The sequence below is a fragment of the Desmodus rotundus genome, chromosome 10 (genome assembly GCF_022682495.2).
Source record: "Desmodus rotundus isolate HL8 chromosome 10, HLdesRot8A.1, whole genome shotgun sequence".
NCBI lineage: Eukaryota > Metazoa > Chordata > Mammalia > Chiroptera > Phyllostomidae > Desmodus > Desmodus rotundus.
In genome coordinates this window covers 27,282,169-27,296,173 of record NC_071396.1, presented here as the reverse complement: position 1 = coordinate 27,296,173, position 14,005 = coordinate 27,282,169, and the positions used below count along the sequence as shown (strand labels likewise).

General features: G+C 48.5%; 1 protein-coding gene across 1 annotated transcript in view; it reads left to right on the top strand.

Moving 5' to 3' along the window:
- Window positions 1-14,005, top strand: part of ENTREP2 (endosomal transmembrane epsin interactor 2) — a 163,903-nt gene that overhangs the window by 276 nt on the left and 149,622 nt on the right. The window lies entirely within an intron of this gene.

The window sequence follows — 14,005 nt, the reverse complement described above, 5'->3', positions numbered from 1 at the left end:
CCGGGCGCGGTAACTCCGGGCAGCCCTGTCGCGTCTGTCGAGGCGTCCTTTCCCGTCCTTGTCGCTAATCCCGCAGTTACTTTTCTTAGAGGAACCAGCCGGGCGCCCACCCTCCGCTGCGAGACGGTGGGCAGCGCGCGCGCATGTGGGTCGGTGGCTGGACCCCCGAGGACCCTGCACGCTGGGGACCCGGGACCCGCTGCGCCAGCCGAGCGGCCCGAGACCCGGGCGGGGCGGGGGGTGGCTTGAACCGGGTCGGGGGCTGCGGCCCCTCCTGAGCCTCACCGACCTGGCGGCGGGGAATTGGCGTTTCCCGCGTCCGCAGGGGCTGAGCGGGGCAGGCGGCCCGCAGTGGCGGCGGGGGCGCGCTCGCGGAGACCACCGGGGTGGCGGGTATTCCGGCTGCGGACGCCACCTCGGAGAAGCGTGCGACGGCCGGCCGGACGCCCGCAGGGGAACTCCGGCAGGGGTCTCCACCCGTTAGGTGCTTTGCCACTGAGCGCCTTCTGGTGAGAGTTGCTTTCCCTCCCGTATTTAAAAGGATTGCGGACGCGGGACGGAGCGGCGCCGCGTGGGTATTTATGGAGGGGCGCGTCCCAGAGCTCTCGGCGTCTGTGCTCACGTTCGGGCTCGGCGGCTGGAGTCACCGTCCCAGGTTCGCGACGCGCTCCGTCTGTTTCGGTGCCCGCGCTGAGTGTTTGCTGTTCGTTCTTGAGTTTTGCATTGTAAACACTCTGCCCCACTCAGCCTCGCGGGCGCTGTTTGTCTTGGGCGCCGCTGTCCTTTGTTCCCCGAGTCGATTCCGTGGCTTTTAAGACGAGATCTGAGCCCGACGGACCCTCGGCGCGCGCAGGTCGGCGCCGGTGTGGCGGGGCCTCCTACTGGGGGCGCATTTGATTTCAGACCCGGGCGGGGGAGGCTCGCGGAGCAGACGAGGAAACGCGCACAGAGAGCGGCCTCGGCTGTGCGCGTTGCACTCGGGAGAGGAGGCTGCAGGCAGGGCTCGGGCCCGCGTGTGCGCACGTCTGGTGCTCGGTTTTTGGCGTGATTTAGTACGAACTGTTTTCGCGTGGGCTGTGCGGTGGGCGCCGAGGCGTGTGTCTGCTGCCGCCAGGGGGCGGGCTGGCTCGTCCCTTCCTCACCGAGCCTGGGCCGTGCGTTCGGGGCTCCCAACGACCTGCCTTTTGATAATAAATGTAAAACGGAAGACACGCATTGGACACGGTGGGAAAGCGGTTCCTCTGAAAAACGTACCTTCCCTCCATTTCACTGTAAAGAGTTAAAGGAAATACGGGAAACGAGAACTCAGCCGGCATTTCCAACGTTCGTACTTTCAACTGCTGTTCGCTGACCTCCGCGCCCACTTTCCGCGGCTGAGAGTGATTCCGCAAATGTGTGCTCTTCGTGGACGTTCCGCGGGGCTCCGGGGAGCAGCAATGAACACAGAATACTCTGCTTACCTGAAAAATAACTTGAAAAAAGTCCTCACTCGAGAATATGTTGATTGATTTTTAGAGAGAGAGGAATGCAGAAACATAGATCTGAGAAATATTGTTCTGTTGCCTCCCGTTCGCGCCGGGACTGGGGATCGAACCCGCAAACCTTTAGGTGTAAGGGACAACGCTGTCACCAAATGGGCCATCCCGCCAGGGCTCTGCCGGCCTTTTAGAGATTTTGGGTCACTGCTGCCCTCATGTTACAGAACAGACCTGGGCGGGGGCGGGGCTGGGGGCAGACAATATACTATTAGGCAAAAGACCCCCTACTTCTCTCTGGGGATTCCCCCCAACCTACTAGGTTTGCAATGCCCGCCGCCAGAGGAAAGACGTCTCTCAGTGCCAGAGACTGGTGAAAAGGAAAGGAATTACATATTTAAAAGTTATACAGACTTAGAGTAGTGACTTAATGTCTTCATTAACATACTAAAGTCCTTTAGAATACCCACAGATGCACACAGTCCTTCCCTCTCCCTCTGCCCAGTCCGGGGTACCGAATCTCAGGAAAAGAAATAGAAGTCTGTGACTCAGGCTCCCGGCACCATCAGCTGTGTTGTCGCCACGGGGTCCCCACTCTGCCAAAGTAGCGTGGTTCTCTCTCTTCTCCAAAACCGCGTGGTCCTCTCTCCCTTCTCTGCCAAAGCCGTGTGATCCTCTCCTGGTGTGGCTGTCGCGCCTGGGTTTAAATCCCAGTGCCCGTCTTCCTCTGCAGCCCCATTTCCAACTCCTCCTACCATCATTTACACCTGTCAGCATCCCCATATTCTTCCAGCTTTACTTTGCTGCCACAGTAAGTCTGGGCAGGTGTGGCCCCATGGCATGGAGCCAGTCTTCTCCAAGCTCTCAAGCAGGTGCTGTAACCAGGAGGAGTTGCCTCCCAGTTACTTCTTGGGTGGAAGTCACTCCCATCCCCCTGGCTCAAGCAAGCTATTTAACATATCTATGAAACCAGTTAAAGGTTACAGATATGTTAAATGACCGTGCCAGGGGTTAGCTGCACAGCTGTTGCCATACAAAACAGCTCTGAATGGCCCTGCCCCATGTGTCCCTTCCCCCAGCTCAGGCGTGTGGGGGTGAGGGCATCCTATATATATTTTTCTAATATTTTCTGGACACCTTGAGTTCTGGACCCCATTATAAATTCCTATTTGGGTCGCCCCTCTTGGCTGCACCCTGTTACACTCAGGCCACCTCCCAGTCCTCTGCCTTTCCACTCACTTTCTCCTGGGCTTATTTCCATTTTTCAAACTTCATTTGCCACAGGCACCTTTCAAATCCTATCATAACAGCAGACACCATTTTTTCCCCGTGTTGGTTCCAGCGCAGTCGGGACAAGTTTTCATGTCAGCTGTGAGTGGTAGCACCGGTGCCTGCACCCGGACTCCGGGAAACCACCTGGGAAGCAGATTTTTCATGTAAGGATGGTGGCCAGGGCGGCCAGCTTCATAATCAACCCTGCTCGGTGGGGTTCAGGGCCGTTGATGGGGTAGTCGCCCGTTTCCTTGGTGGTTCCCGGTGTTCGAACTCCTGGGGACGTTCCACTGCTGGAATTCGGACCCCGGGCAGCAGAGCTGTCTTACCCGGTGGAACAGAGGACACCTGCGCTGGAGTCAGCACTAGGCCTAAGCCCCGAGAAGTCTTGGCAGCTTCCGTGGGGTATGCTGCGCTGCGGAGGGGTTAAGCAACTCCAGTTAGTTGGGCTTTTCCATAGAAACGACCCGTGGAACGTATATACCTCCGTGCACATCACAGGAGAGGGAGGAGAGGCCTCGGGTTGCAGGGCAGCGGGAAGTCCCGCCATCTGCCATCTGCAGGCTGGGGGACCAGGAAGCTGGAGGTGCAGCAAGGCCCACGTCCAAAGGCCCACCAGCCAGAGGGCCAGGGGTGTAAGTCCGGGGCTAAGAACCCGGAGCCCTTGGTGTCCCCAGGTAGGAGGAGATGGACGTCCCTGCTCCATCGGACATGGAATTTGCCCTTCTGTGTTTACTTGTAGTCGCGCCCTCAGAGGATTGGGTGGTGCCAGCCCATGCTGCTGAGGATGCCCTTCTTGTTCTTCTTTTTTTAAAAAAAAATTTATTTATTTATTTTTAGAGAGGGGAAGGGAGAGAGAAATAGAGAGAAACTTCAGTGTGTGATTGCCTGTTGCACGCCCCCTAATGGGGACCTGGCCTGCAATCCAGGCATGTGCCCTGACTGGGGATTGAACCAGTGACCCCCTGTGGTTTGCAGGACGGCCCTCAATCCACTGAGCCGCACCAGCCAGGGCTAGGGCGACCTTCTTGACACAGTCAACTGATGCAGGTGCTGATCTCTCCCGGCGATACCCTCCCAGACACACTCAAAATAATGTCTCGCCATCTACCCAGGCAGCCCAGAGAAGGGGACACAGAAAATTGACCTCACACTTGCCCCAGGTCACTCATCTCCGAAGAGGCCAGTGTCAGGTTTGAACTCAGTCGCTCTGATTTGACAGGCTGTACTCCTAACCATTGAGTATCACTGCCCAGCCCAGGCAAGCAGAAGGGGATTGGATAAAGCCCAATGGGAGAGGGTCAAAGGTAAAGCCTCTATAAGGAGTCACCCCCCCCCCCCCATTTCTTAGGGAAAGTGCAAAATGTGTGTGGAAAGGTGAAGACTCGAGAGAAACTTGGGGTGATATTACCTTAGGGAATTTGAGGAAGATTGAGGAAGGGGCGGGGGAACCTTCGCAAAGTTGGCGACAGCTGCTGTTTCAGTCATTGGAGGACCCGCTTCCAAAGGTGTCCCTGTCCTGAGCTGCCATCTAGCTGGGACTCAGGCCGGGGACCCCGGGGGTGAAAGCCCCACCCCTTCAGAGAGGGGATGATTCTGTTAGAAGACCGGAAGACTAATGGAGCTGGGTGGGCAACAAATCTTGACTGGTTATCCTTTAAAGGAGCAGCTTCGTTATGTTTGAAAATGTTTCTAATGCCCAGGACATCAGAGACCAGCTCACTGGGGGTTTTTCGTGTTGCCAGGTACACCTGCTGATAAAGACATCGGCATTAGGAGTATACATGTGACTGCATGAGTGTGTGTAAATGTATCTTTTTCCTTTAAAAGCAATGTCAGTGGGTTTTTCATAGTCGAAGAGCAATACGTGCGTGTCTCAGGAACGAAAATCAAAGGCATGTACAGACAAACTCACAAAGACAGGTGCCTTCCATCCCGATTCTGTACCCAGGGGTCACCTGTATTACTGGAGTGTTCGATGTGGTCCACACTTCCATTTAACATCAAAAAAACCCCTATAATTTACGTATCTGTGGAATGCGTTTCTTTTAAAACAATTTGGAACAAAGATGACACCACACACCTTACTCGGTGACTTCTGTTCTATTTAGAATATAAGAAAGATTCCCAGCTGCAGCCCGCTATTATTATTATTCCCATTATTTTTAATAACTGCGTAAGAGTCCATAGTATGAGTTGTTATAATATATTCATTTATTCTCCCGCTGGGAGTATTCTGATTGTATCAGTTCTGTGTTTCTACAAACAATGCCGCTTCTCTAGCCTTAGATGCTGGTGCTTGTTTGCTGAGCGAAAATTCCCCAGAGAGGAACTGCTAGTCAGAGCATGTTCGAATGTGGCATTTCAGTAGGTTTTGCCTTAGTAATTCCACATGGCGTCGTGGCCACGCCTACACACCACAAGAGTGCCCTTCTGCACCCACCACCCACCTGAGGATGTGAGTCATCCGTAACATTTTTATTTTTCCGAGGGAAGAAAACACTCCATTGTTTTCACTGGATCTGACTTTTCATGGCTACTTCTCTTCTATTTGCAAATATTCTCTTGCAGTTTTTCAATTCTAAACTGGTTTAATTTTTGCTATCTTTTGGCACAGAAAAGTTTAGAACTTTCTCTGTACTCTTTGACAGTTTAGTTAAGAGGATTGTCCCATAGAAGTCACATAACGGTTCTTTTAGGTCTACTTCCAGTGTTTTCCCTGTGTTTTTTAATGCTCAAATTTTAATTCATTCAGAATTTGTTTTGCACATGGGATGAAAAAAAAACTCTTACGTTCATTTGCCTTCAGACAAATCTATGTATGGTTCTGCTTTTGGACGCTATTCTGTTTTAGTCTTTTTTTTTGGTTAATTGAGATATAATTGACATACAACATTATGTTAGTTTCAGGTGTACAGCAGTGATTCAGTATTTGCGTTTTCAAAGGGTGAACACGTGAATCTGGTTGACGTCAATCACCGTACATAGTTATATATATATGTGTGTGTGTGTATATATATGTATATATATGTTTTTATAGTGAATGGGCACATTTATGATTATATCACGTCTCTTTTTATCCCCGATCATTTTTCTCTTTTGCTCTGAAGACTAATTAGTCTGGTATTAAAATAGCCAATCTAGCTTCCCTCCTGGTTATTGTTTGATGGTGTATCCTTTTCATAGTTCAAGTACTTCCCATGATTTTAATTCACATTAATCACTGTAATGAGTTCCTTGGAGATCGTATGTAGTTGGGTGTTTTTGCGAAACTCCTACTCCGCCAGTCTCTGTTGTGACATTTAATGTAATTATCGATATGTTTTAAGTTAAATCTACCGTTTTTTCCTTTTTGTTCCTGCCTCATTTTGTTCTTCTTTTCTTGCTTTCTTTCGGTTTATTTGGAATCGTATTGAATCATACATTTTAATTCATGTCTTGTGTTTTTAACTGTATTTCTTTGTGTAGTATTTTTAGTAGTTGCTCCACAGATTACAATGTATATCCTTAACTTTTCACTGTGTACACGGAGTCATTGTTTTTCCACTTCCGGTGGGGTATAGAAGCCTCATCACCACTTCCATCCCTCACTTATGTTGTAGCTGTTTTATATGTTCATACATAATTTACTTAATATGTCACATCTACATATATCGAAAACTCGGACGGCATTGCGCTTCTGCTTTGAAGAACTCAGTTGTGGAAGAATCGCCCATATGGTATCTACCATTTCTTTTGTTCGCCCCAATTCCTGACATTCCAGGTTTTCTTCAGGTGTCATTTGCTTTGTGTCTGAACGATTTTCTGGAGCAGTGTTTTTAGAGCAAGTCTGTCGTCAGTAAATTCTTTTAGTTTTTCTTTCAGCTATTTTATTAAAGCAAAATAAAGTTTTGCTTTATTTCACCTTTGTTCCCAAGGGGCCTCTTCCCTGGGTGTAGAATTCTAGGTTGGCAGCTTTTTTCATCCAGCCCTTAGAAATGTGTCATTTCCTTCTGTCTCCCATGTTCTCTGGTGAGAAATCGTGGTCACGTAAACTGTTGCTCTCGTATTATTGGATCTTTTTCTCCTGTCCTCTCCATTTTGCTAGTAAAATCATTTCAGCGAATTTTTTTACTGTGATTATTATAATGTTCAGTTCTTAAAATTTCCGTTGGGTTCTCCTTTTACCTCCTATTCCAGCCCAACGCCCACGTGCCTATTTTGTAGATTTTCATTCATTTCTAAAACACTTGCCTTTACTTACCAGAACAGATTTATCACAGCTGCTTTACAGTCTCTGATAATTCCAGAGTCTGCCATTGGTCCTGTTTTCCCATGGAAGCTGACATGCTCCTGATTCTTTGTCTGCTGAGTGACTTTGGATTGTGTCCGGGACATTCTGAATGTTCTGTTGGATGTTGTTTGAATCCCATGGAGAATGTTGCTACTTTGTTTCAGCAGGTTAATTGTCTTCTCAGATGGAGACCCTGGGTCTGAGCAGTGGGTGTGGTTCTAGGGGCAGTTCAGTTTCCCGCCTTTGCAAAGCCACAGAGCCGGTCCTGCACCAGCAGGCACAGGGGCGCCATCCAGTGGCCAGCCTGGCTCTTGGGAGGTGATCTGTCCTGTGGAACATTTTTATACTTTGTTTAGCGTGGCGTCTAACACGCGCACCTCAGGAATGAACTCATGAATTCATAAAGAAATTTCAGGGATCTCTTTTTCCTAGCTACCTCGCTGTCTACAGCCTTCCTCGTGTGTTGTTTCCCTTTGGCTTCCCAGATCCAGTTTCCCAAGGATGCTGGGGCTTAACCTTGCTTCTCTGTTTATTTCCGGTGCCTATACTTTTTCAAAAAGATTTTATTTATTTAGAGAGGGGAAGGGAGGGAGAAAAAGAGGGAGAGAAACATCAGTGTGTGGTTGCCCTCACACGCCCCCTACTGGGGGCCTGGCCTGCCACCCAGGCACGTGCCCTGAGTGGGAACGGAACTGGCGACCCTTTGGTTTGCAGGCCAGCGCTCAACCACTGAGCCACACCAGCCAGGGCTGGGGCATCCATGTTTTTAATGTAGTTACTATGTGAGCAAGTGTCCTATGTCCACATCATCATCCTTTCAATGTACAGGACACTGATATATAATTCTGAGTTTGCAAGAACTCTAGGATTATTGTCTCCAGGAGCCCTTTCTTAGGAGTTTACTAGAGAATGAACTTCAAAGAACTAGGAAGTAAGTGGTGAAATTTTTCCTAAGTTCTGGGGCTGTACCATGACTAGATTTATCTCCAAAGTATAGCGATAAGGGCGGGGGGCAGGCAAATTAACACACAAGTTTTACATGTTCTGGTTACATAGAATATGCAGCTAATGAGAAACGGGAGGAGACCAGGGCAGAGTTGAACACGTTCTGTGGTCATCACGTGGGTGTTAGGGAGCAATGAAATAGGATGTGTTGCTGCTGACCCAGCAAGCAGAGGAAGGGCAAGTTTATCTGAGACTCTGCAGAAGAACGCCAGGGTGATACTGATGATTTGGGGAGGCAAGAGAGGGAGGAAGAAGCAGTTACCAGGTAATTGCGTTATTGCTCATAGTAACAAGGGAATCATGTCTGAAAGAAGAGGTTGCTCAGACGGTTATATAAGGTAATAATGTAAAAGTAGTAACTAGCACCAGAGCCCTTCCTACGTACCTAGAGAGAGAGGGAGAGAGGGCGAGCGAGCACACAGCAGCCCGCATTCTAAAGGGCTTCGTGTATGTGCGTGGTTTTTTTTTTTTTTTAGATCCTTAAAAATTTATTTATTTTTAGAGAGAGGGAAGGGAGGGAGAAAGGGAAACATTGATGTGTGAGAGAAACACTGATTGGTTGCCTCCCGCGTGCACCTGGACTGGGACCTGGCCCACAACCCGGGGCATGCCCTGACCGGGAATTGAACTGGCGACCTTTCGCTTTGAGGGCTGGCACCCAACTCACTGAGCCACAGCAGACAGGGCTCATTTAGTCCATTTTTAAGTAAATGCATCCGCTGTCCATATCTATATTCCCCTTGTTGACAAATAGTTTTGTTTCTTTAGAGTCAATATTCTTCACATCTCAATATTTGTTTCACATTCTTATTCCTTTTCCTTCTTTGAAACCTCAGTGTTGAAAGATGGTGTGAAGGGAAATGGTGCCGTCTCACTCTTGATTTTAGTGGGAATAGCTTTAATTTCATTGCTTTCATCCCCTGTTTGCTTTTATTTCTTAATAGGTAATTTTGATGACTTCGGCTTTGCTATCATTTCCAATGTGCAAAAAAGCCTCAAGACAAGTACAAAGAATCTCATTTCTCCTTAAACCACGCTCACCAACTACTAACATTTTGCCCAGTTCACTTTATCATCTCCAGATTCCTAAACTGATCGGTCAATTGGTTGACGGATTGATGTGTTCATCTCCATATTTTTTCTGAATCATTTTTGGGTACAGCGCAGACCTCTTGCCCCTTTGCCTCTCATAGTGAAGTATTTCCTAAATCCAGGGGCATGACACAACATTATCCACAGTCCGTATTCAAATGCTGTGAACTGTCCCCAAAATGTTCTCCACGGCTATTTCCCCACCTGCTTTCCAGGCCAGTCTTCAAATTAGGAACAACTCAATTTAATTAAATCAGGCAGTTTCCTTCTGTTTAGAATTCTTACAGGACCTGACTGCTGAGTTTTTCAGATGTTTGCAGGCATTCATTTACAGAATCTCTTGGCTATTCTGTTTTAGTAACTGATGTGCTGAAATAGTTGATAGATTTCCTAATGGTGAATTATCCCTGGGTTTTTGGGAAACATGCTGATCACATTCTTCGAATATCCTGCTGGAACCACGTGCTGGGATATGAAGATTTTTGCTTCCACAGCCCCAGAAAAGTGGGTCTGGAGTCTGTGTTCATGCATGTACATAAGCATACACTATCTTTATTAAGACTTGGGTTGTGCTGGCTTAGTAAAATAGTTTGGTGAGCTTTCCTGCCCTGACCGGGTGGCTCCGTTGGTAGGAGCATTGTCCCATGCACCAAAAGGACTCGGGTTCGATTCCTGGTCAGGGCACATACCTGGGTTTTGGGTTACATCCCTGGTTGGGGCGAGTACAGGAGGCAACCAGCCAATCAAAGTTTCTCTCTTTCTCTCCCTCCTTCCCTCCTTCTCTCCCTTTCCCTCTCTCTCTCAAATCAAGAAGCGTGTTCTTAGGTGAGGATTAAAAAAGAAATTGGTGAGCTTTCCATATTTTTCTGTGGACCAGCATAGGGAAGGTGAGTTCTCTGTGAGTCAGAAAGCTCATCATTCTAAATGCTAGATCCTCAGTAACCATTCGTTGTCTTACATGTTATTTAACTTGTCTTCTTCAGCAAGTTTTGATTTTCTGTTTTATATATTTTTTCTCCTTAAAAGTTGTCGCTTGCTTCCCAGTATGATAATTTCTAGTTTGTTAATTTTCACTTTTGATCCCTACTACACCCTGCTTTATTTTGTTTTATTTTCTCTGTTTCATGGATTTGTCAGTTGTATATTTAATATATAGTCATACTTTTTCAATAATAAAAGCAAGTGTACACTTAAAGTTTTATTCTGAGTGTAGGTATATTCATAGTGCATATATTTCAATATGGAGTTCTCCCCCTTTCATTAATTTTTAGATGTTTGTAGTTTTTATTTTATTTTATTTTTATTTTTAGAGACAGGGGAAGGAACGGAGAAAGGGAAGGAGAGAAACATTGATGTGAGAGAGAAACATGTATCAGTTGCCTCCTGTACGCTCGCTGACTGGGGACCAAACCACAGCCCAGGCATGTGCCCTGACTGGGGATCAAACCCGTGACCTTTTGCTTTGCGGGAGGACACCCAACCCACTGAGCCACACTGGTCAGGGTTATAATTTTAGTTTTATTTTTTCTTTGATCCTGGTGTTCCATAGAAGAATGTTTCTTAATTAGTCTGTAGTTCTTTCTGAGGTTCAGGGTTGGGTGGCATCGTTGTACTGACTTCTCGTTTTCCTTGATTATGATCAGCTAAGGTAGCTGTAAAATCTCTACTCTTCTCAATTGAACGTTTTTTTAAAGACATCAGTACGTGGTTCACGTTTTCAGTTTCGAATCTTTTACTATTTTATTTATTGTTTTGTCTGTGCAATATGTTGGGCCCTATGGTTTTATTAGAGTAAAGAGCATGTCAGGAAGCCGGTGATGGCGACTTAAGACTCCCACGTATTCTTTTCATATCATCGGGTGTTCAGACCATGTGGACGGCCCTGGGTGCTGGCTGAGCAGGGGTCGGGTTGGCAGTCATGGAAAGGAGGGACTGTGGCCCTCATGGCAAAGACCAGGGCAGGGCTTCCTCCCAGCCCCGCAGGCTACACCCTCCTTGTGCCCCTGGGCACCCCGCTGAGGACATTGCCTGGGGAAGGGCCGACTCTCCGTGCTTGGGGAAGCCCTTACTGTCTCACCGGGGCAGCAGGTATAGTGGCCCCTGTTAGCTTTTGGGGGGCTCTGGAGCGTGCCTATGCCTGTGTGCGTGCCGGCCAGCGGCACCCCTGTCCTTCTTCCCAGAGACCAGGGGTGAGCCCTGGTGCGGTGTGGTTCCGGGCCAGCTGTCCCCAGCAGGACGGCAGCCTCGTGTCCATCTCGGGTGGCCTGGAAACGAGGTGCTGGGGGGAACCCTCCTTTTTCTCTGGAGGCGGCTGACGTCCAGGCTCCTCTCTAAGGCGGGGCTGTGAGTGAGATTTCATTTTCTTCTCCATCGCTTCCTCCTTCCCAGGAGAGTAGAGCCGGGGCGCCTTGAGGCCCTGCTGTGCAGCTTTACTCTGTTAGATTTGGGGGAAAGGATATTTTGATATTGGTTCCTACCGTGCCACCTTCATAATACTTATTTTCTTCAAAGTAAGGAGGCATTTGACAATTCAGTACATGTTGGTAAACACACAGCAGGCCCAGCATTGTCTTATAAAACAGGACACGTCTCTGTTTACTTGGAATACAGCTCCCAGGCATCGCCGCGGAGCGTAAGAGGGCAGTAAAGTGCACAGGTGAGGTACCGGTCAGGGCGCTTAGTCACAGAAAACAGTCCAGTTTAGCCAGTGTTACAAAACCCAGGTGGTCGGGCCCATGGCCCAGACCCTGGCAGCTCTGGGGCATGACAAACGGAGGTGGCTCTGCAGCCCCCAGTGTAACACAGCCACCCCAGCGTCCTGGGGACCCAATGCTGACAATGCCTGTCCCCATGTGCTAAGCGTGTCACACGGCTCCCTGGTTGGCATGGCTGTCACCAGCCTGAGCCCTAGCTGCAAGGAAGGCTGGAGGGGGACATTCCGCAGAGGTAGGGGGTGGTGTTCGAACAATGCTGGGTACCCACCCGTGTGACAAAAATACCTGCGGCGGTAGCATTCTGTACCTAAGGGAGGGCAGGGGCGGAGGCACGAGGGGTGGAGAAGGCATCAGGATGGAGCTGGGGAACCCTGCTCATTCCCGCGATCTCTCCTTGTTACCCGCTCTGCGACTGGGGCTGGTCAGTTACTCTCCTTGACCTCAGTTCCCTCCGCTGTAAAGAAGGGCTCAGGAAGTGTGGTGTTCCACATCCCTTTGGGCGAACGTGTGAGACGCTTAGGAGATGTTTGCTGCCTGAACGAATGAATGAACCTGCTACTGGTTGGGCCTTGGAGAAAGACAGGTGAACCGGAGAGACAGACGAGGTTTTGGGTCTTGTTTGAGATCGGAGTGTGCTTACCGTCTAGTGGCTTTACAGTCCCAGAAGGTCTTCAGATGTTAGCTTTTTAAGAGGGAAGTTCATCTATGGCAAGAACAAGGAATATTTTTAAAAGATTTTATTTATTTTTAGAGAAACCAGAAGGGGGAGAGAAAGAGAAGGAGAGAGAAACGTGCAAGAGATACATGGATTGGTTACCTTTCGCACACCTCCAGCTGGGGAGCTGGGCTGCAGCCCAACTCAGGCATGTTCCCTGACCGGGAATCGAACCGGAAACCTTTCAGTTTGCAGGCCGGCGCTCAACCCACTGAGCCACGCCAGCCAGGGCGGCGGCAACCATCTTGAACATGTTAAACAATGTTTAGGATCTATTTAGCATTTACATTGTAAGCTGTTTTCAGTTGTTGACTAGGAATAGTAAATTGAATTTCAGTGCCCATATTTGACTAATTAAAAAAAAACTGTCTTTTACTTTTATCAGAAGAGTTTGCATTGGGTTCGTAATAAGAATTGTGAGAGCAGGTGGCCTTTACAATTCATTGTGCCATAAATGAGTTGTCCCAGCACATAATAAATTACTTGAGAATAAAACCGCTATTATGTAGACCTCCTTCTCTTAAGCATCATCTTTCTGGTAAAAAGAAATGCTATAATAAATGTTCCTTCCATAAAATGGCTACCCAGGGGTAGTTACGTTTATCCCCGCGCAGTGTTCTTCTTTGGCCTCCCAGTTTGAGTCTTACACTCTCTTCTCACTCACGGTGTAATTTTTTCTCTCAGTTCTCTTGGCCATTGAGGATTGGGTTGGCAGCCTTTTTCAGAATACTTTTCACATCCATGCTCATGGTCTTGACCTTTTATGCCCTTTTAGGACTGACAGCGTAATGTCAGGTGTATTGAAACTTACCGGGTGCCTGATTTTCTCTGTGGTTGTGTCCGAATTTGCCTTTCTCCGCATTGTATTATGTATCTGCGGAGATTAAACAGCTGTGCTGGAGAGCCAGCTGGAACGCTGGACAGAGAACAGTTACAGTGCATCGGTCAGGCTCATCAACCCGTCCTGACCTTGAATACGTTGTGATCTGTCCAGAAGATTCGGCGCTTGTGGCTTATTTTCATTGTGCAACTTAGCCATGGGAAGGGCAGCCTTCTGTCCACACAATAGCGTTTGGTTTTAGGCGCATGTCATAGTGTAGCCTTTCTGAAGACATTCAATGGGATAGGTAGGTGTTCAAGTGTAAGTTCAAATACAACCACCCACCCAGACGTGTCGCTAGGAGCCTTTCCCACCTGGTTAAGTTTATACCTGCTCAGGCAGTCCTGGCCAATTCTCAGTGTACACCCCTGCTTGGCCACAGGTTCCCTTTGACATTGCTTGTCTGAGGCCCCTCAAGATAGGGACTGTTCACAGGTGAAGAAACGCACGTGTTGGACTGAAGGGAACTTGGCGCTGCGTTCAGTGCTGCCCCCTTCTGCTTCTCTTCAGACATAACACCTCATGCCAGTGAAGAGCTGGGGATCTGCCTGGGGAATGATGAGGAATTGTGGCGAAGGT